Here is a 21577-nt window from a genome sequence, read left to right on the forward strand (position 1 = left end):
AAATCAAGAAATATCAAATTCTTGACCTATTACCAATTTCAAATCAGTTGTGACACACTGAAATTCGTATCATATTTTTCATTGGCTATGGCTCCTGACTGATGCATAAGATAGATAGATAGATACACTATAGGTAGATAGATAGATAGATAGATAGATAGATAGATAGATAGATAGATAGATAGCCTATACAGATCATCAGAACACCGGTTCTGTAAATAGGTTAGCTATTATTGTATTGAATGTGAGTTGAATCAGTCTACAACACCACTACAAATGGCATTGGGAAGCCCATACTGTTATATTTTATTCACCTGGTTTAACAACTACCACATGATTACATAGCCTATATAGTTTATGGTCTAGGCAAATTTTGTGCCCCCCTAATGTTGACATGCTACGGGCTTGCCCCATCCTTCTACTTAAAAACAAGAAGATTGGTTGTAGCGCTATCCTATTGCATGGAGAGGGACATATGAAAGACAACTGTTTCACCCCTCCGATTCAGCCCTGCCTATATGGTGAGTTCCCAGACCCTACATCTTGATGTGGGTCTGGCTCGTCAGGCTAGTCTTGTGTAAGAGTCCGGTAAATGATAAAGTCCGGGTATCAAAAATGCAAGAGAAACAGCAGAAAGCTGTGGGAGAAAAAGGGTGACAATTAGTCATTATTTTTTTCCAAAAGAAAGGTATTATTCACTGACACTCGATACCATGATACAACACAATATCTAGCTACCTGCTAATGATAGGGACTAGCAGATTTCATTCCATTCATTTCATTAAGATTTCCTGGTTGTAATATCGAGACAGCAATTTTCAACTAGAGAATGTAATTCCAGGGAAATTACGAGTGCATGAAAATGCAAAAATGTATAGATACAGTAGATAATTTAGATATAGTTACTAAGGTGTAGCTAGGGTAAACATGGTGGTTGCATAGTTTAAAGAAAGCTGATAGTGTGAAGGTAGACAGTTTAAAGCTTAAACATTACAGTTCTAACTGAACTAATGATTTCTAGCAGTTATGTTAAAAATGCTAACAATGCTAACTATGCTAACAATGCTAACCAGGCTGATTAGCTAACTTAGCTAATCATTTCTAACAGTTATGCTAAAAATGCTAACTATGCTAACAATGCTAACTATGCTAACAATGCTAACCAGGTTGATTAGCTAACTTAGCTAACCATTTCTAGCAGTTATGCTAAAAATGCTAACTATGCTAACAATGCTAACCATGCTAACTAGCTAACTTGCTAGTGAGGACTTTTATTTTGAAACATTTGTTGATAGGGTATCTATGGTGGCCACTATCAGGAATAAAGAAGTTACTGTAGTAAAATCATGTTGGTTGCTATGGAAACGGTCATAAACGCTTAATTTTAATGGTTGCTATGTTGGTTGCTAGGTACATGGAGGTTTCATGTAGTTGACTGGAGGCATAGTGGATGATAACTGACAGTTGGAATGGTTGAACAGTTAAATAGTTGAGTAGTTTCAATGGTTAAATGATTTAATAGTGTATTATTGCAGTGAGGACTTTTATTTTGAAACAGTTGTGGACAGAGGAAACAGTTTAACAGGATATGTGTAGTCTTCAGAGAGATTGTATGCTTAAAGCCTGAGAGAGAGAGAGCTGCTGCAGGTGGGGCTGGCCACCTGGCATAAGATTCTAATTGCCCTATTATGATGTCATAATCCAATGTTAAGTCTATGGGAGAAAAAATGGTTTAAAAAAATAATATAAATTCAACGATAAAGTTTTCAAAGTTGAAAAAAACATAGCTGAAGTCACCTAAGTAAGACCTACGCAGCGCAGTTTGAATGAAGTTTCTACGTTAAACGGTTGAAGCTGAATTGAACGCACAAAAAGTGTCTGAAGAAGAATAATATCGATAACTAGAAATGCAATTCCAAGGAATTACCAGTGCATGAAAATGCAAAAATAGATAGATAATGTAGATATGGTTACTAAGGTGTAGCTAGGGTAAACATGGTGGTTGCATAGTTTACAGAGAGTTGATAGTGTGAAGGTAGACAGTTTAAAGCTGAAACATTCCCAGTTCTAACTTGACTAATGATTACTATTCATGTTAAAATGTTAACTATGGTAACAATGATAACCAGGTTGATTGGTTAACTTAGCTACTGATTTCATGCAGTAATGGTAAAAATGTTAACTATGCTAACTATGCTCACAGTGTTAACCAGGTTGATTAGCTAACTTAGCTAATGATTTCTAGCAGTTATGCTAAACATGCTATCTATGCTAGCAATGTTAACTATGGTAACAATGCTAACTTAAACTAACAATGCTAACCAGGTTGATTAGCTAACTTAACTGATGATTTCTAGCAATAATGCTAAAAATGCTAACAATGCTAAAATTGCTAACAATGCTAACCAGGTTGATTAGCTAACTTGGTTGATGTTTTTTGCAGTTATGCTAAAAATGCTAACTATGTTAACTATGCTAACCATGCTAACTTGCTAGTGAGGACTTTTATTTTGAAACATTTGTTGCTAGGGTATCCATGGTGGCCACTATCAGGAAACAAGAAGTTACTGCAGTATAATCATGTTGGTTGCTATGGAAACGGTCATAAACACTTAATTTTAATGGTTGATATATTGGTTGCTAGGTACATGGAGTTTTCGTGTAGTTGACTGGAGGCATAGTTCTAGTTGATAACTGACAGTTGGAATGGTTGAACAGTTAAATAGTTGAGTAGTTACAATGGTTAAATGATTTAATAGTGTATTATTGCAGTGAGGACCTTTATTTTGAAACAGTTGTGGACAAAGGAAGTAGTGAAACAGGATCTGTAGTCTTAATGAGATTGTATGCTTAAAGCCTGAGACAGAAGGTGCCTCTCATATAGTGTTTACGCGTCCTCTCTCGCTCCTCGATCCTCACTGATCTTTCTTTATGTAGATCATTGAGGATCGAGGAGCGAGGGAGGGCATATAAACGCTGCTTGAGAGGCACCCACAGTAAATACTTTAAAAGTTGTATGTAGATAGTCTAATTAATGTTGATAGATAGAATGTTTAATGGATGTTGATAGGCAGATTGTTTAATAGATATTGATTGACAGTTTAATGGGTGGATGAGTGAATGGTCTGAAGAAGATGAATGGATAGAAGGTTGGATGGAATGTGCCTTATATTCTTGTTAAGAGAGACGCTGATACAGCTCTCTGAGAGTTGTTGATACAGGTGTAATCAATTTAACTGGCTAGTCTTAAGAGAGCCAGAGTGTACGCTTAAAGCCTGAGACAGAGTAAATCATTTAAAAGTTGAATGTAGCTAGTCTAATAAATGTTGATAGACAGAGAGTTTAATGGATGTTGATAAACAGTTTAATGGGTGGATGAGTGAATGGTCTGAAGAAGATGAATGGATAGAAAGTTGGATGGAATGTGCCTTATATTCTTGTAGAATGGAGAGACACAGCTCTCTACTGAGAGAGTAGTGGATACAGATACAGGTGTAATCAATTTAACTGGCTAGTCTTAAGAGAGCCAGGCCTGAGACAGAGTAGATTGTTTCAAAGTTGAATGTAGATCGTCTAATTGATGTTGATAGGCAAGCTGTTTAGAATGGGTGGATGAGTGAATGGTTTGAAGAAGATGAATGGATAGAAAGTTGGATGGAATTAGGAAGACTTATGTTGATACCGTTGATACAGGGGAACAGAAAATGTAGTCTCAAGAGAGCCAGTTTAAAGCCTGAGAGAGAGAGAGAGAGAGAGAGAGAGAGAGCTGCTGCACCTGGACTGGCCACCTGGCGTAACATTCTAATTGCTGCCGTGATGTCATAATGAGCAATGTTAAGTCTATGGGGAAATGTTTAATAGTTTTTAATTTACAGTTTAAAAAGTATAAAAGTTACAAAGTTGAAAAATATATTGCACAGGTCTCCTTAGTAAGACCTACGTAACAAAGTTTGAATCAAGTTTGTACGTTAAACGGTTCAAGCTGAATTGCGAGCGTTAGAAGAAGTTGGAATAATAAGAAACCTAGGAAGAACAGTACAGTGCATTTTCATGCACTGTAATAAGAAGATGTCGGATAACAGTAGAGTGCATTTGCATGCACTCTAATAAGAAGTGCCGTGTCATTATTACCTCCGCCAAGGAGGTCATGTTTTCATCGGGGTTTGTTTGTCTGTCTGTTTAATCTGCTAAATTTGGGATTAAAAATTATCCGTATCACTGTCGGGATTCAGGAGGTGTTCATGTTTCTCGCTTAGTGGTGTAATGGCATGGTATGGCCACGTGGTGGCGATCTGAATAGTTTAGGTTCAAATGTACTGTAGGACAACCTACAGTAGGAAGAACAATACAGGCAGAGGTCTGTGCGCTCTCTGAGTGCTTTTCTCAGGGTTTGTTTGTTTGTCTGTTTGTCTGTTTGATAGCAAGATAACTCAAAGAGTGATGCATGGATTTCTATGAATAGTTCTAGTCTTACCAAAAAGTTTCAAAGGCACACTGCTTATGAACTTAAAAAGACGTTATTTTTTTTTAGGCTAAAAATAAAGCCCAAATTTAGCCCAAAAAAATAAAGGCTTTTTAAGTTAATAAGCAGTGTGCCTTTGAAACGTTTTGGTAAGACTTAATATATACAGAAAATAACTATTAAGTTGAAGTTATAGTCTAACCAAATCCCTAAGTGATTGAATATCCTTGATACCAAAGAGCACCTGTTTTAGACAATAAGTGAAATAGCACTCCTGACCACCAACCTGTTTGGGACCTGAGCTTTATCATTTCAACCCTGTTGCATCTTTTTTGGTTGGGTCTTTTTTAAAAAAAAATGTAATGTGTCTGATTGTTGCTCACCTTGCTTACCAGGTGTTAATTGTCTTCATCTTGTATGTTTGTGATTTTCTAGATGAGCCTGAAAGGACCACAATCTATTCTGTAAGTATGAGAAGTCAGGATTTGCTATGATACTCAGTAAGTATGAGAAGTCAGGATTTGCTGTGATATTCAGTAAGTATGAGAAGCCAGGATTTGCTACAGTATGATATTTCTGGAGGAGGGTCAAATCATGGATTTCATATGTTCCTCCACAGCAGCAGTCAGTGACGTTTGGGACTTTCTGTCTGGCACATCCTGAAGCATCCGCATCTAAACAGGGGGATGAGAGACAACATTAGAACTGCAGCGAGAATCATCAGCAAAAGTTATACTGTATCACAAGCTGAGTAACTTCATGTCATGAGCTATGATGCTGACCTTGTTTAAATATGCTATGTTGAGTTGCTTAAAGCATCCATGGCATTAGAACAGTATGAAACATCCATTGTGACGTGAGGTCAAAAAGGGCTTGGAGCCAGACATTTCACCAACTCAATAGGGCCCTAAAGTCCTTTGGGTTTTTTTACTTTAAAATTCGAAAATTATTTTAATATTAAATTACAATGATTTAATTTTAGGTTTTAAAATGATTGTCTCCTTTTGAAAGTAGACAAGCTTTTACTTGATGTATGTCTCAATTTTGCTCAAAATGACTTTCACACCCCCCTGGTTCTCATCCCTCGTTATGCTCTGTGTTGTCAAGATATCCCCTAAACTAAAGTATGCCTGCAAACCATGCAATTCTTTTGTAGTACCATGTTGTACCACATGTGGCCGCTGTATTCAATACAATCCAAGTCAACATGGAAGAGAATAGAATAGAATAGAATATATACTTTTTTGATCCCGTGAGGGAAATTCAGTTCTCTGCATTTAACCCAATTTAACCGAATTAGTGAACACACAGCACACAGTGAACACACAGTGAGGTGAATCACACAACCCAGAGCAGTGAGCTGCCTGCCCAACCAGCGGCGCTCGGGGAGCAGTGAGGGGTTAGGTGCCTTGCTCAAGGGCACTTCAGCCGTGGTGGACTGTCATGACATGACATGACATGTCAAGAGTGTCATGTAGCTGCATTCAAGACAACTCGTAACTTACAGAAGTCCACATAGCTCATTTAATCCGTCAGTTATGTTGATGCAGGTGATACAATGGCAATATCTGTGTGAGAATAATAGCATATATCTGCAATTTGATCATTGTTGATTTCACTCTTGTCTTTACCCTTCTCTGTGTCTATCAGGCTGATATTGATCGCCCCTTGCGATGTCCACATGTTCCAGCTGATTCTGCAGTGTCTTATGCAGACACACAGACAGACTGCTTTTATCTACTTGTATGTTTAGAAAGATAAATGATTTAAAAATGTTTATATTTTGTTGATTTTCTCATGGAAATGGTTTATTTTCAAATAATAATAAATGTCACTGTAGTCAAAGTGATTATCATTGTATTGTTTTTGGTAATAAGTATTCTTGTCACTATGGCCCTGGTCTTGGACCTATAGGAAGTGTTTATTTGAAACCGGCAACAGTTGAGCATTTATCCGGAAGTTGGTTCTTACGGTGGAATATCGTTCATGAGGTGCCCTACAATAAAATAATTATGACCGCCGCTAGCGTAGCTAGCGAAGCGGTCATATAATTGTTGGTTTTTTTTTTTCGTCATCGATTCAGAATTTTTCGTCAACGATTCCCGGGACACCGTAACACCGGGGCACATGAAACTTGGTGGGCATGTAGCCCCAGTAGTCTTCTAAGGAAAAATGTCATTTCATCCCCGGGGGTCACTCCCCCCCCGCGCTGCCCCCGCCCGAAGCCCAAAAATTGCAGTTTTTCCTACATAACTACCTGAACCGTGGCACCGAGGATGACAAAATGTTTATGGTATGTTTGTCTCAAGAGCTCGCATCAACTTCGCTTATAGTTATAACCAGTCATTTGGGATTTGCACCCCCCTGGTAAAAATTGAAAATGCAATGTAATATTGCTTTAATTGCCCCTATCTTCAGATGAGATGTTATGAACTGCACCAAATGTCATGTGTATGATTAACCTGACACCCTCTGGGAGTATGCCAAGTTTTGTGGAATTTCATCCATGGGGGGCTATAAAATAAATGGATTTATGTGTACATTCAGGACTGTACTGTATACCCATCGGCCTGTAGATGGTGGTATTAACCCTCTGGAGTCTAAATCCCCCCCTGTGTGCGTGTGTGTGTGTGTGTGTGTGTGTGTGTGTGTGTGTGTGTGTGTGTGTGTGAGTGTGTGTGTGTGTGTGTGTGTGTGTGTGTGTGTGTGTGTGCGCGTGCGTGCGTGCGTGCGTGCGTGCGTGTGATCTGATAATGGAGTGACAGTGACAGCAGAGAACACAGTGAACATATACACATAGAGACACATAAAACACACACACAAGCAGACACACACACAAACACTCATACACATAAGCAAGTCACACATGCACACACTCATTTACATACATAAAAGTTGCAGTAGGGGATGGAGTAGGCGATGGAAACGAAAGCATGATTGATATTTGTGGAGAGAATGTGCAGGACTGAGCGGCAGTCATATTGTGTATCGCTTTGCGGTACATCTAGTTCACTTCTAGGTTCCCAGAAATGAAAGCAACTAAATGAAAAAATGCAGGCTGATGGAGGGCTATAACTGGTGTTTATTTCAGTGCTGTTTTAACTCAAGTATGCCTAGCCTCATGCACATTTTAAGCATTGCATGTTAAGGTACTGAGGGCAAGACCACATCCTGAGTCAGAACTACGTTGGGTGATGTTGTATGCTACTGCTTATTTTAGACTATGTATCTCATGCAGCCCTCACAGTCAATGTTTCCAGCCGTCTCTTTGATGGCTCTCTCAGAAACGAAGGCGGGTATCCGTATCAGGAAACAATCATGGTGTGACCCTTCCCTCATTCAGCTGGGGATAGTTAGAAAATCAGCAGAGACTGACTGACAGAAGATTAAATTATTCATGGTAGAAGAAGAGTGGCAAAAGGGTTTAGGGTTCGTGTGTGTGTGTGTGTGTGTGTGTGTGTGTGTGTGTGTGTGTGTCAGAATCAGATACAAAGATACAAATGGATTCTCCCTTTATTCTCCCACCATAAGTTAAATGCCAGAAGAAATCTGAGACAGCAAAGAAGGAAGCAAGACCAAATATAAATACATGACTTCTTGACATTCTCATGTCCAGTTAGTAAGCTGCCCCCCCCCCCTCCCCCTCCAAAAAAAAAAACACGTCTACATTCAAAATCCCCACATAACTATCGTAATAAGAACCATTTTTATGGTGGGTTTTCTGTTGTTCCTCCTCATTGTCATTTTCATCTAAACTGTAAGTATAGTGCTGACATTTTGTCATCTATTTTGTCATCATATCTAACAGGTATTAATCATCACTGTTGTTGAGTTTTTTCAGTGGGGGTTTTGGGTTGAGGGCCGTACATGTAGGTCTCGTCTTCACATCAGTTTCAGTTCTTCATCATAAGAGACAGACAATCTCTCACTCTGGTGTGTGGATTTCCTGTTGTCAGTTGTGATTCTACATCCCTGTGTGATCTCCATTCCTGTGTGATCTCCATTGGTCAGATCACTTTTCAGCTCCTTCATCTACATGGCTGAATACAGAGTGGTGTGCTTTCTCTATGGAATCATTTTTATTTTTCACTTATACTGTAAGTATAGTGCTGACATTTTGTCATCTATTTTGCTGATCATATTATATATGTTAGATATCAGTCATCACCGTTGGAGAGTTACAGAAAAAGTAGCACCAGGGGTCACCAAGAATCCAAGAAATCTAAATTTAAAATGGATGTCAGGAAAAATGAGGGTGGATAGTATCATGAACTAAATATCTGTCTGTCTCTATCAAGACACTAAGTGGGTCATGACTGGATCATCCCGATCAACAGAGAAATTGTATACTCAACACAAAGCGTCTGCTATGGCCATTTCAGTGCCCTGATCTGAACCCAGTAGACAGCTAGCTGAGCTAAAGAGCAGAATAAACAAGAGAGAGTCTCGTAATCTGGACAAATAACCAAAAGTTGATTATGTTTAAATGTCTTAAAACACAACTTTACCAGAGGTAGCCAACCAATAAATGTGCTGGGTATTGTTTGTTTTTGAAGAAGAAAACTTGTTCTATCTTGTTTCCTGATCTCTCTTTCCTTAGATCCATTTCACATCACAAAAGCCCAAGGTCAGTTTACAATCTGAAGTGCTTGTTTTATGACAGATGTTAATATAATTGAGTCACTACTTATATATATTGAAATTATACTGTAATAATTTGTTGAGTATCGAAAGACCTACATTCTTAATGCAAGTAGGGATATTAGTCTAATTTTTTATTCATCATACACATTTGATGCCTGCATATTCAAATCATTGTACAGCAGTGTTTTCACCTTTAAAGCTAGCATCAGTGATTTTATGATTTGGCTTTGTGATACCATGCTCACTTAGCATTTTGTTCTTCTGTGTTTGACCACAGTTGCTTCTGCTTTAGGTTAACATTGTGCTTCAAGTATCTAGTCAATTGATTATGTAACTGTCTTCTTCCATGTTTTTTTCTGTTTGACTGTGCAGTAGTAACAGCATAATAGGTGATTAAGATCATCAGACTTGTCATTAATAAATAGTTTTTTCTTCAAAAATATATTTTCACAGGGTCGTCCCCTACTTTGAGAGCGTCCTCATACATTCTAAGTATGAGAGACTCAGTTGATCTGAGCTGTGCAGTCCCTGGGTCTCCTCCTTTGTCAGAGTGTATATATATCGTCTCCATAGCGGATAAAAAGGCGAATAAATACTCAGCCCCATCATGCCAGCTTCACAGGAGAAAACCTGATATCGCCAGGCTTGGTCAAATTACCTGTTATAATCCAAATTAACTGCTACACTGTTCATAATCCATCACAGCTATCAGAAACTGTTTCAGTCACTGTTACAGGTAAGATATGTCTTCACATTTGAAAGTTACTTGTTTGTGGAATTGTTGTTAGAATTGCTTTAAAAGGTGTAAAACATTTTACCATGTTGTAAGTCGCTTTGGTTAAAAAGTGTCAGCCAAATGTAATGTAACTAGATGCACCGCATAGCGGTACACAATATGACCGCCGCTCAGTTCTGCACATTCTCTCCAAAACGAATTACGCTCGTCAACTTTCCTGTATGGCTGGGATTATACTTGCTGTTAGACCAACCGTAAGCATATGCGCCCGTGTGCGACCTGCTGTGTCCGGTGTACAGACTCGCTGCAGCATTACGCACCCTACTGGAGGTCTTCACTAGGGGGGGAATAGTAACATCAGATGTGGATGTGGCCATGTGCCATTGTTTACTCTCATGATTGCCCCCAGCTTCGATGTCGATAATGCATCTTGCAGTCACCTTTTTTTGTAGTGATCGCCCCCTACTTTCTTATCAGTATTGCATCTCGCGGACGCGTCATGTTCGCTTGCGACGACGTGCACGACCGACGCACCAAACGACCGCAAAATACGCGAGGCAGTCATGATACGAACACGAACGCGTTGTCTGCAGCAAGTCTAAACCTGCCTTATCTCCGATTTGTGCAATATACTGTATGTATATCTCCTACTCTTGCAGCTCATGTGTATATGAGTGTGTGCATGTGTGAGTTTGCTTGTATAAAGATGTGTGTGTGTCTGTCTGTGTGTGTGAATGTGCATGTGTGCGCATGTGTGTGTGTGTGTGTGTGTGTGGAATCCGTGGAAGTGTGTTTATCTGTGCGTGTGAATCTGTTGATGTGTGTGTGCGAACTTAGTTACTTTTTAAACTGAGCCCCCTGCCGGCTCAACATAAAAATGCCAATCGGTTTTGCCAATAGCCTACTCACTATATTGGAATTTAACAGTTACGCCATTTTAACAGTAACGTCAGAACGTATAGAAGACATCACAACCTGCAAAAAGTAATTTCAGGGAGGTATCTAAAAAATACTTTAACCTACTGAGATACTGAAATACAGATGAATAGCCTATGTTTGTTCAATAATGTCTAGTCAGTATACCAAATAAGAGAGGCCTATAGATAGAAACTGTGGTAATAAAATATGAAGATTTTGGTAGTTTGGGCTTTTCGTGTATCCTTCTACTGTAGCCATTTAGCCATCTACTATAGGCCTGAATTATATGCCAATGAAATTACACTTGTTAAACTCACCTCAATAAATATTTTGCAATCATTTAATGGGCAATGCTAAAGTTACTGTTACAAACCAGCGGCAGAGTTGGCGGTCCAACGGCGGTAACCACCAGTGGCCCGCTGGAGTTTTGCTCATCAGTTCTCTGGCTGTCCACCGGCGGCTCAGAAGCGGCTCCAGATAAAGGGCCACCCTTTTGCCGCTTACTACCCACCAGCTTCTAATTGGCCTTATTTATGGCCATAATAATGAAAATGATGCACTAAAATAGCAATAATACATTATAACACTTTCCATTTGCCCTCAATCAGAACAATTTACAATTATTTACAGGACTTACCAAAGTTACCAAATTTACTAAGGTGAAGACAGTGCCTGCTGATGAGAAACCTATAAATGTATTCTGTAATTTAATAATCCAATATAAAAACATTTATCCTCAGCAACTATCACACAGACTCACCACACATAGTATTAGGTTCAATACATTTGGTTTATTTATTTATTTTACTTGCTTTTGTTTATTTATTTTACATGCTCATTTACATGCTTTATTTATTGTACATGCTTAAACAATTTATTAAAATTATTTTTAATAATGATATATGTAACACACTCTTCAGATGTAAGGAAAGTAAAGATGCAAAGAAGTTGTGACAGACATTCATGGCTTGTTTCTCCCTTGATATTGGTGCCAGATTAATGAAAATGCAGTTCTACCTTGCAGGGGTGTTACTGGCAGCGTTGTGAGCGAATTTGACAGAGGTGTAGGTCTGATTGGTAAACTCTGTTGAACAGATTAGAAATGAAAAGGCGTATTTAGTGAGATGATTACTGCAATGGCAGGGTTCATACAAAAAAAATTGAGCTGAATTTACTACCTTTTCACTACCATCAACATGTTTTCTAGCCTACTACAAAAGCAAAAGGTGAAGAGTAATGTAATGCAATACCTTTCCGAAACACAATAACACATTTAAGAACAACGGGGATTTAACAATGGACAAAGCTACTGGCATTTGAACAGGGGTGTGTAGGCTGTCAATAGGCACTGTATTTACCGGCATGGCTGGAGTTGATGAAGCTTGCTGGGTGGTGGTGCTGGCAAAGGTGTAGTGGTCTGACTGGCAAACTCTGTTGAACAGATTGGATATGAAAAGACGTGTTTAGTGAGATGATTACTGCAATGGTATGACACCTGGCACGCTAACTAGCGCCTAAAGTACAAACACTTCTAAAGGATATTTCCACTTAATTTTCAGACAAACCAAGCAAGGGACCACATGTACAGACTCTATAAATACTAACCATGATGTCAGTTTTTTATTCAAATAACTTGAAAGAGATCGTCAGGTATAAATGCACCATGCTAGTGGCCAGTTCATTCATTCACATGCTGTTACATGCTAACTGGCGCCTAGAGTACAAACACTACTAAAGGATATTTCCACTTAATTTTCAGACAAACCAAGCTAGGGACCACATGTACAGACTCTATAAATACTAACCATGAGGTCCGTTTTTTATTTAAATTACTTGAAAGAGATCGTCAGGTATAAATGCACCATGCCAGTTCATTAATTCAGATGCTGTTACATGCTAACTAGCGCCTAAAGTAAACACTTCTAAAGGATATTTCCACTTAATTTTCGGGCAAACCAAGCTAGGGACCACATGTACAGACTCTATAAATACATTTTGGAAACAGGTGTTGGCTAGAATTACGCTTTACATACAGTTTTTAAAATGAAAATAGTAGAGATATAGAGAAGAGATGTTTTACTTACCTAGTCCTAAGCCTGCTACTGGTGGTTTGAGTACTGACATTGTAGGCTATTCGCATCTGCTTGGATGAGTCTGCTTGATTATGTTTCTAAACGTAAAGACATTTAACAACTTCTTTATCAGTCAGACGGTTACACAGTTACGTGCAAGAACAACAAGTCACGTAAGAGATGAAATCGTTTAGCTTACTGCAACATGAGAAATCAAGTAGTGTGAAACTAGCGACAGTAAAGAAAATTCCAATATGGCCGCCATTCGGAACTGAGAAATCACAACTCCATCTTCTTCGTTTGTCTTCTTCTCTCTGGTCTGATCTATCATTCACTGAGCAGCGCCAGCGCCACACACCAGTGGCAGCAGGCTGCAGTGTTTGAACGTGGTTGCATTAGTTCTGCTTTTGTATTCATGTTGAGTCTTTGTGGCTTGATCTTCATAACTGGCTTCTTCCTAAATGTTGTATGTTAAGTAGCTTTGACTCAAATGACATTATATACGGACTCTCTATGATCAATGATAATGATGATCTCCTGGTCAATGTAATTGTCATCCTGTGTAAATTTTTTATACATAAATGTAAATATTTAAAAGTGAAGCCCACTTTTAGTGGGTTTCACAATCATTTCCTTTCTTACTCAAAAGCCCTGAAAGTTATGAATTCTAAGAATGCTATGCAACTCTGGAACAGAGTAACAGAATCTGATTTACTTTCCAAGCCCTAGTATGTATTTGTGTTTTTTTTTTCCTTTCTTGTTTTGTTTGTTCTGAATGTTTATTGCACCTATAATATTGTACATGGATTTCGTATGTATAAGTTTGAGCCATGTGTACTGTACATGCAGAATTACTAATAAAAAAAAAAAAAAAAAAAAAAAAAAAAGTTCTGCTTTTGACGTTCTCATATAAAATCGTAATAAATACATAATTGTTTTATTTGGTAAGCACAGGGTAGCCACGGGGGTGCCAGTGACACAGCTACATGGGGCCATGGGGCCATTCTAGGCTTCAGTGTAGAGCAGCCACGTTGAGGGACCATTCACTAAATGCACACATAAATACATTTATTATATCCCCCCATGGATGAAAGTCCACAAAACTTGGCATACTCCCAGAGGGTGTCAGGTTAATCATACACATGAAATTTGGTGCAGTTCATAGCATCTCATCTGAAGATAGGGGCAATTAAAGCAATATTACATTACATTTTCAATTTTTACCATGGGGGTGCAATTCACAAATGACTGGTTATAAGCTAAGTTGATCCGAGCTCTTGAGACCAACATACCATAAAACATTTGTCATCCTCGGTGCCACGGTTCAGGTAGTTATGTAGGAAAAACTGCAATTTTTGGGCTTCGGGCGGGGCCAGCGCGGGGGGGGAGTGACCCCCGGGGACGAAACGAAATTTTTCCGTAAAAGTCTACTGGGGCTACATGCCCCCCAAGTTTCATGTGCCCCGGTGTTACGGTGTCCTGGGAATCGTTGACCAAAAATTCAGAACCGATGACGGAAAAAAAAAAAAAAAAAACTTTGACAACAACTATATGACCGCTTCGCTAGCTATGCTAGCGGCGGTCATAATGATGCCGTGAAGACTGTGTGGAGCATTGGAGATGTCATGAAATAGTTTTTTCTTCAAAAATACATTTTCACAGGGTCGTCCCCTACTTTGACAGCATCATCATACATTCTAAGTGTGAGAGACTCAGTTGATCTGAGCTGTGCAGTCCCTGGGTCTCCTCCTTTGTCACACTGTATCCTCTCCTTAGCGGATAAAGAGGCGAGTACGTACAAAGTCCCAACATGTCAGCTGACCTTCACAGGGGAAGAACTGAGGAAATGGTCAGGCTTGGTCAGATTACCTGCTACAGTCAGAGTGAAGTGTTACACTGCTGATGAACCATCACAGCATTCACGATCTGTTACAGTTACTGTTACAGGTAAGATATGTCATCACATTTCAAAGTTATTCAAATAGGATATCATTGCTTGAAAGACTGTGTGGAGCATTGGAGATGTGATATCTTCTGTTATTTTGCCCAACAAGAGTCAGTGGTTTGATCCTTATGTAACGGATACCAGCTAGTTAGCTGTGCGAGTAGAACGTTAGTAAACCTCACTCCCCGACGCCTCAAGAGCGCTGCTGGCATGAAAGCTAGTAGCCTGGGCTTTTAGCTGGATTGTTAGCGCCCTTAACTTCCAATCCAAGGTGCTGCTGTTTCGCGGGTTCGAGTCCGGCCGTGTGCAGGGCTGGACCGCGGTGATTCCACACAACGCAGGTTACACTTACATCACCAACATAACAAGTCTGGTCACATAGGGATATTTGTCCTGTATTATGAAACACAAGACTATGAAAGAGATGGTGAAATGACAAATATGTACTGTGTACTGTGTAAAATGGATCGTTCCATACAGAGAATTTTCAAGTTCCAAAAAGTCTTATATATTGTCTTACTCAATATGTACCGTAAAATAACTGGAGGTACAGTATGTCTGTTACTGTTTCACAGAAGCATTTGCTGCTGCTGCTCCTCCAAAGCCCAACCTGAAGATCTCCCCTGCAGTCCTCAGAGAGAGCAGCACAGTTCAGATGACCTGTGAAGTACCTCAGTCTCAGTCTGCGTCTCTGTGTCTCTTCTACCTGGATGGGATAGAAGCTGCTCCATACAGTCACCCATCATGTCGAATCTCCTTCAGTGGTGTTCAGATCCAGCAGTGGACACGTCAGAGTTCCCCTCTAGAGGCTAAAGTGGGGTGTTATTACCTCACAGCAAAGATGGCAGTTAAATCAAGATCCTCTGACCTTGTTTCATTGACTGTTCTGGGTGAGAATTCTCACATTCTAGTCTGTCTGTTTGATAAAGTCAATGAATTTTATAGCATGTTACTTCTGATTTGTGTGGACTACGGTATGTCTGATAATTGTCTGGTCTCTCAATACAGACGGACTGCAGAAGCCTAGCATAAAGGTCAGTCACGATGGTTCCATCTCCATTGGCTGTGACATACCCAAGCATTTTGGTGAGGCCACCAACTGCCAACTTTACACTGGAGATGATAGCAATTTTTATCTAACTATGAAGACATCAAAGAGTGCATCTGGAGAACTGTCCTGCCAGTTTCCCGTGAATGAAGTTGAATTATTCAGACGTCTGCAGTCAGTAGGAAGCAGAGGGGTGAGCTGTGATTATACAGTGAACACAGAGCCTCCATCACTCTCTCCACGCAGTGACCCTTACAACTTACAACAAGGTCAGATATGGCACATGTTGAAAGTGAATTTAAAATGCTCATTCCATGTCTCTCATTGCTAATGTACCCCAACAGGTTTAAGTCGTCCTTCCTCCAGGAAAATACATTTGCCATCTTTACAGCCAGGTATTCAATTTTGTATTAATTTTGTAGAAATAATTTATGCATGCACAGCTAATTGGATCATAAATAGTGTAAACTTAACATGAATTTCAAAATGTTTGAAATACGAACATATGATATGAAGTTACCTTTTCACTGAGTGTGTTGGGGCAAGTACAGTATATGCCTTGTAATGACTTTGATCTCCACTGGTGGGGACTCCCAAATCAAATCAAGAAATATCAAATTCTTGACCTATTACCAATTTCAAATCAGTTGTGACACACTGAAATTCGTATCATATTTTTCATTGGCTATGGCTCCTGACTGATGCATAAGATAGATAGATAGATACACTATAGGTAGATAGATAGATAGATAGATAGATAGATAGATAGATAGATAGATAGATAGCCTACTTGAATTTCCCCTTGGGGATCAATAAAGTATCTATCTATCTATCTATCTACAGATCAACAGAACACCGGTTCTGTAAATATGTTAGCTATTATTGTATTGAATGTGAGTTGAATCAGTCTACAACACCACTACAAATGGCATTGGGAAGCCCATACTGTTATATTTTATTCACCTGGTTTAACAACTACCACATGATTACATAGCCTATATAGTTTATGGTCTAGGCAATGCCCCCCCCCCCCCCCCCCCCAATTAGTCATTATTTTCCAAAAGAAAGGTATTATTCACTGACACTCGATACCATGATACAACACAATATCTAGCTACCTGCTAATGATAGGGACTAGCAGATTTCATTCCATTCATTTCATTAAGATTTCCTGGTTGTAATATCGAGACAGCAATTTTCAATAAGAAGTGCCGTGTCATTATTACCTCCGCCAAGGAGGTCATGTTTTCATCGGGGTTTGTTTGTCTGTCTGTTTAATCTGCTAAATTTGGGATTAAAAATTATCCGTATCACTGTCGGGATTCAGGAGGTGTTCATGTTTCTCGCTTAGTGGTGTAATGGCATGGTATGGCCACGTGGTGGCGATCTGAATAGTTTAGGTTCAAATGCACTGTAGGACAACCTACAGTAGGAAGAACAATACAGGCAGAGGTCTGTGCGCTCTCTGAGTGCTTTTCTCAGGGTTTGTTTGTTTGTCTGTTTGATAGCAAGATAACTCAAAGAGTGATGCATGGATTTCTATGAATAGTTCTAGTCTTACCAAAAAGTTTCAAAGGCACACTGCTTATGAACTTAAAAAGACGTTTTTTTTTTTTAGGCTAAAAATAAAGCCCAAATTTAGCCCAAAAAAATAAAGGCTTTTTAAGTTAATAAGCAGTGTGCCTTTGAAACTTTTTGGTAAGACTTAATATATACAGAAAATAACTATTAAGTTGAAGTTATAGTCTAACCGAATCCCTAAGTGATTGAATATCCTTGATACCAAAGAGCACCTGTTTTAGACAATACGTGAAGAAGCACTCCTGACCACCAACCAACCTGTTTGGGACCTGAGTTTTAGCATTTCAACCCTGTTGCATCTTTTTTGGTTGGGTCTTTTTTTAAAAATTTTTTAATGTGTCTGATTGTTGCTCACCATGCTTACCAGGTGTTAATTGTCTTCATCTTGTATGTTTGTGATTTTCTAGATGAGCTTGAAAGGACCACAATCTATTCAGTAAGTATGAGAAGCCAGGATTTGCTGTGATATTCAGTAAAGTCCCTTTCTCACATGACTTCTAGAAGTCACCCGGACATATTTACCCGGGTAGAGGCACGACACGGACGTTTCCCACATGAGCTTTATGTCCGAGTGAGATACGGGTAGGCCTAATTGTGTTCACACTAGACCCGAGTAGGAGCCGCGAGGGGTGGGGCAATGTCAGTACTTGCAGGGGGAGGGAGATGACGCTAAATAAATGCGTTGTTGTGCTGTGTTGCCTGGATGATGCGAACTTACATCAGATCCAAAACATCATGAAACAACAGAAGTAGTTAGCTCGCTAGTCAGCGGGAGCTAGCATAGAGGAAAAAATAGCTAACGCCAGGACCACAGTATAAACAAAGCTCTACTTCAACCCTCTCTGGTATAAACATCCAACACAACAAAGTAATAGAAAATAATGACACACCTGGAAAATATATAACAGCACACAGAGGTCTGAGGCTCCTTCCCAACTCCTACAAAAAGCAACAATGCTAAATAACAGCGACGTGAACTATTAGCTGTTAATTGCTAACCACTGTAATAAACAGCTAGTTGCAAGCTAATCGACAACACTTCAAGCTATTCACGTTTGCAAGGATAATCCTGCCTGTCCCGCAACAAACACAACAACGTGATTGCAGTTTAAATTTTTATTGTACATACACAACAAAAAGCCACTGTTTTCTGTACTCCGGTGTTCTCGTCTGTGTTCATCATACTCGTAGGGCAATGTTTATCGTTACCATGGCAATTTGTACTTTCTGCCTCGCGCTGCAAGCAGGCTGTAAGGGCGCATTTCTATACGTCATCGGTACGCCCCCCATCTCTACCCAGAACTGTGCCGGCTGCGTTCCCACCTAAGCGCACCCGGGTAACATCTAGAAGTAGTACTAGGGGGCTAGTAGGGTGAGTTCCGGGTAAGAAAATACCGGAGTTTTGCGTTCCCACATACAGCCACCCGTTTGATATCCGTTTGACATCCGGATGTCTCGCTCATGTGGGAAAGGGACTTAAGTATGAGAAGCCAGGATTTGCTACAGTATGATATTTCTGGAGGAGGGTCAAATCATGGATTTCATATTTTCCTCCACAGCAGCAGTCAGTGATATTTGGGACTTTCTGTCTGGCACAGCCTGAAGCATCCGCATCTAAAGAGGGGGATGAGAGACGACATTAGAACTGCAGTGAGAATCATCAGCAAAAGTTATATCACAAGCTGAGTAACTTCATGTCATGAGCTATGGTGTTGACCTTGTTTAAATATGCTATGTTGAGTTGTTTAAAGGAATACGCCACCCAAAAATGAAATTAAGCTAGTCTCGGTCACCCCCAGAGTTAGAACAGTGAAAAAAACCCGGTTAAAATCCGTCCGGGCATTCTCCTGCTTTGGGAGCAGCGATGTTAGCTTTAGCTTAGAACAGTTGCTGTAGATGAAGGGTGTCAGTGAGCACGTCCTCCAAAAAAGTGACCGAGACGTCTACATTTTTTTCTAAATATATCTTGGGAGCCGTGTGTTCAAAACGAGTACAAATCATAATGCAAAATCGAACGAGACTATTACCTGGGCAGATCTTTACTTGGAACTATTTTCAGCCTCATCGCCGACGAAGCACCGCTAGCTAGGCGCAAAGTTCTCACGTAGCATCACTTTTGAAGTTCCAGTCGAATCTAGTTGGGAGTTTACAAGACTGCTACGTGAGAACTTTGCGCCTAGCTAGCGGTGCTTCGTCGGCGATGAGGCTGAAAATAGTTCCAAGTAAAGATCTGCCCAGGTAATAGTCTCGTTCGATTTTGCATTATGATTTGTACTCGTTTTGAACACACGGCTCCCAAAATATATTTAGAAAAAAATGTAGACGTCTCGGTCACTTTTTTGGAGGACGTGCTCACTGACACCCTTCATCTACAGCAACTGTTCTAAGCTAAAGCTAACATCGCTGCTCCCAAAGCAGGAGAATGCCCGGACGGATTTTAACCGGGTTTTTTTCACTGTTCTAACTCTGGGGGTGACCGAGACTAGCTTAATTTCATTTTTGGGTGGCGTATTCCTTTAAAGCATCCAAAATTGCCTAGAAATGGCATTAGAACGGTAAGAAACATCCATTGTGACGTGAGGTCAAAAAGGGCTTGGAGCCAGAGACATTTCACCAACTCAATAGGGCCCTAAAGTCCTTTGTTTTACTTAATTATTAATTACTTAATTATTCTCGGTTTGTTTCTGTCTATTTTTTGATGCTTTATCCTTATTAACCCGTTTAATCCCAAATTTTTCCCAGACATGAAAATATCAAAATCATGTGTCTTGAGTAACCCTTTGAAGTAATCAATTACTATTTTTTAAAATTTTAATAAAAAAGTGGGTGAAAAGGAGTGTTTTATTTTCGGTCACAATTGTGACCGCTAGGCAACTACAGAGTCAGATTTTGGGGATTTTCTCTTTTTTTGACACATTTCTTTGTCCAATCATCTCATTTCCAATAAATTCCAAACAGAGATGATATGGGGACATTGTCCCAGGTCTGTTATTTACATTTAAATGTGTATCACAATACAATACTCAACATTGCCTTTGCAATTCTCTGCTATATTCTAAGTGTGCCGATTTTTACATAGAGAAGCCATTATATCACACTATTATACATAGCTATTGTAATAGCTGATTTTCTATGCTGTTCTTTATCTTAATTTTACTTTCAGTCATTACCTGCACATATCAGATCTAACTGACTGTCCAGATTTGATAATCATACCTCAAAAACAGTAAATCATTGTCCTCATTGACTACTATTTTACATATGTCACATATACAAACTAGGTGGTGGGGGGTATAATCAACTCGCCAGTCAGCCTGTTAGAGGCATAATGCCTAAATGTATGCTGAGACCTGCAATAGACATGAACAACCTTACCATGTTTACATAGAAAAGCCATTATATCATCTATATCAACTATATACCACAATGCAACAACCACCACATGTTGCAAAAAGAGATGTCGTTTGTCTGTCTATTATTGTAAATCAAGTTTTTAAGCCAAGTATACTTGCGTACACAAGAAATTTGGTTTCTGCATTTATCCCATCCGTGAATTAGTGAACACACATGAAGTGACATCCTAAGTTACCTGGTCCCTTTGCTCCAAAGGCCTCATATTCATAAGGCTCTATGTCCCCAGTGTCCTATATCCTGGGACCTATGCTCATTTGGGTATCTACTATGTGCTTTATAATGCTGGAGGACCCTGGAAACATACAATGCTTGACCTGGAGAACACAGGACCCCTGTCCCTGATCCCAAATAACCCTGAGGAGCATAGGAGCCTGCTCTGACCTCAGCTATTGGCCTAATCTAGTGTCAGAACGGTGTGATATCCATTATTTTGCTCAATTTAATTCATTTTACTACTGGATTAAGTAAGGTTCTAAATACATAATAGGACACAGTCTGTAACGTGGACATACAATAGTGTCAGGACAGATTGATGAGACAATTATTTTTGATCACATGAAGCTGTGCTTCTGGTTTGTCTGCCTGGCGCCTGTGACATAGGCCCTTTACTGTGCATAAGTGTGTGTGTTGGGGGGTGGGTTGGGGGGCTGTTGGGAAAGGGGTGGGGAATATATTTTCTGGTAAGGTTGTTCATGTCTATTGCAAGTCTTTGCATACATTCAGCCAATTTGCCTTCAACAGGCTGACTGGCGAGTTG

The 21577-nt window shown here is 39.6% G+C and overlaps 1 long non-coding RNA gene across 2 annotated transcripts; it reads right to left on the minus strand.

Annotated features, from left to right (window-relative positions):
- Positions 1-11573: 11573 nt before the first annotated feature.
- On the minus strand, positions 11574-13154 carry LOC134092454 (uncharacterized). Of its 2 annotated transcripts, XR_009940233.1 has the most exons (4): positions 13032-13149; positions 12845-12930; positions 12119-12191; positions 11574-11844 (listed from the first exon to the last, which is right to left on the minus strand). It is a non-coding gene; the product is annotated as an uncharacterized LOC134092454 (long non-coding RNA). The 2 variants fall into 2 exon arrangements; XR_009940232.1 differs by having other exon boundaries at positions 12845-13154.
- Between the last annotated feature and the right edge of the window lie 8423 nt (positions 13155-21577).

Source organism: Sardina pilchardus, chromosome 9 (assembly GCF_963854185.1).
Source record: "Sardina pilchardus chromosome 9, fSarPil1.1, whole genome shotgun sequence".
NCBI classification, from domain to species: Eukaryota; Metazoa; Chordata; class Actinopteri; order Clupeiformes; family Clupeidae; genus Sardina; species Sardina pilchardus.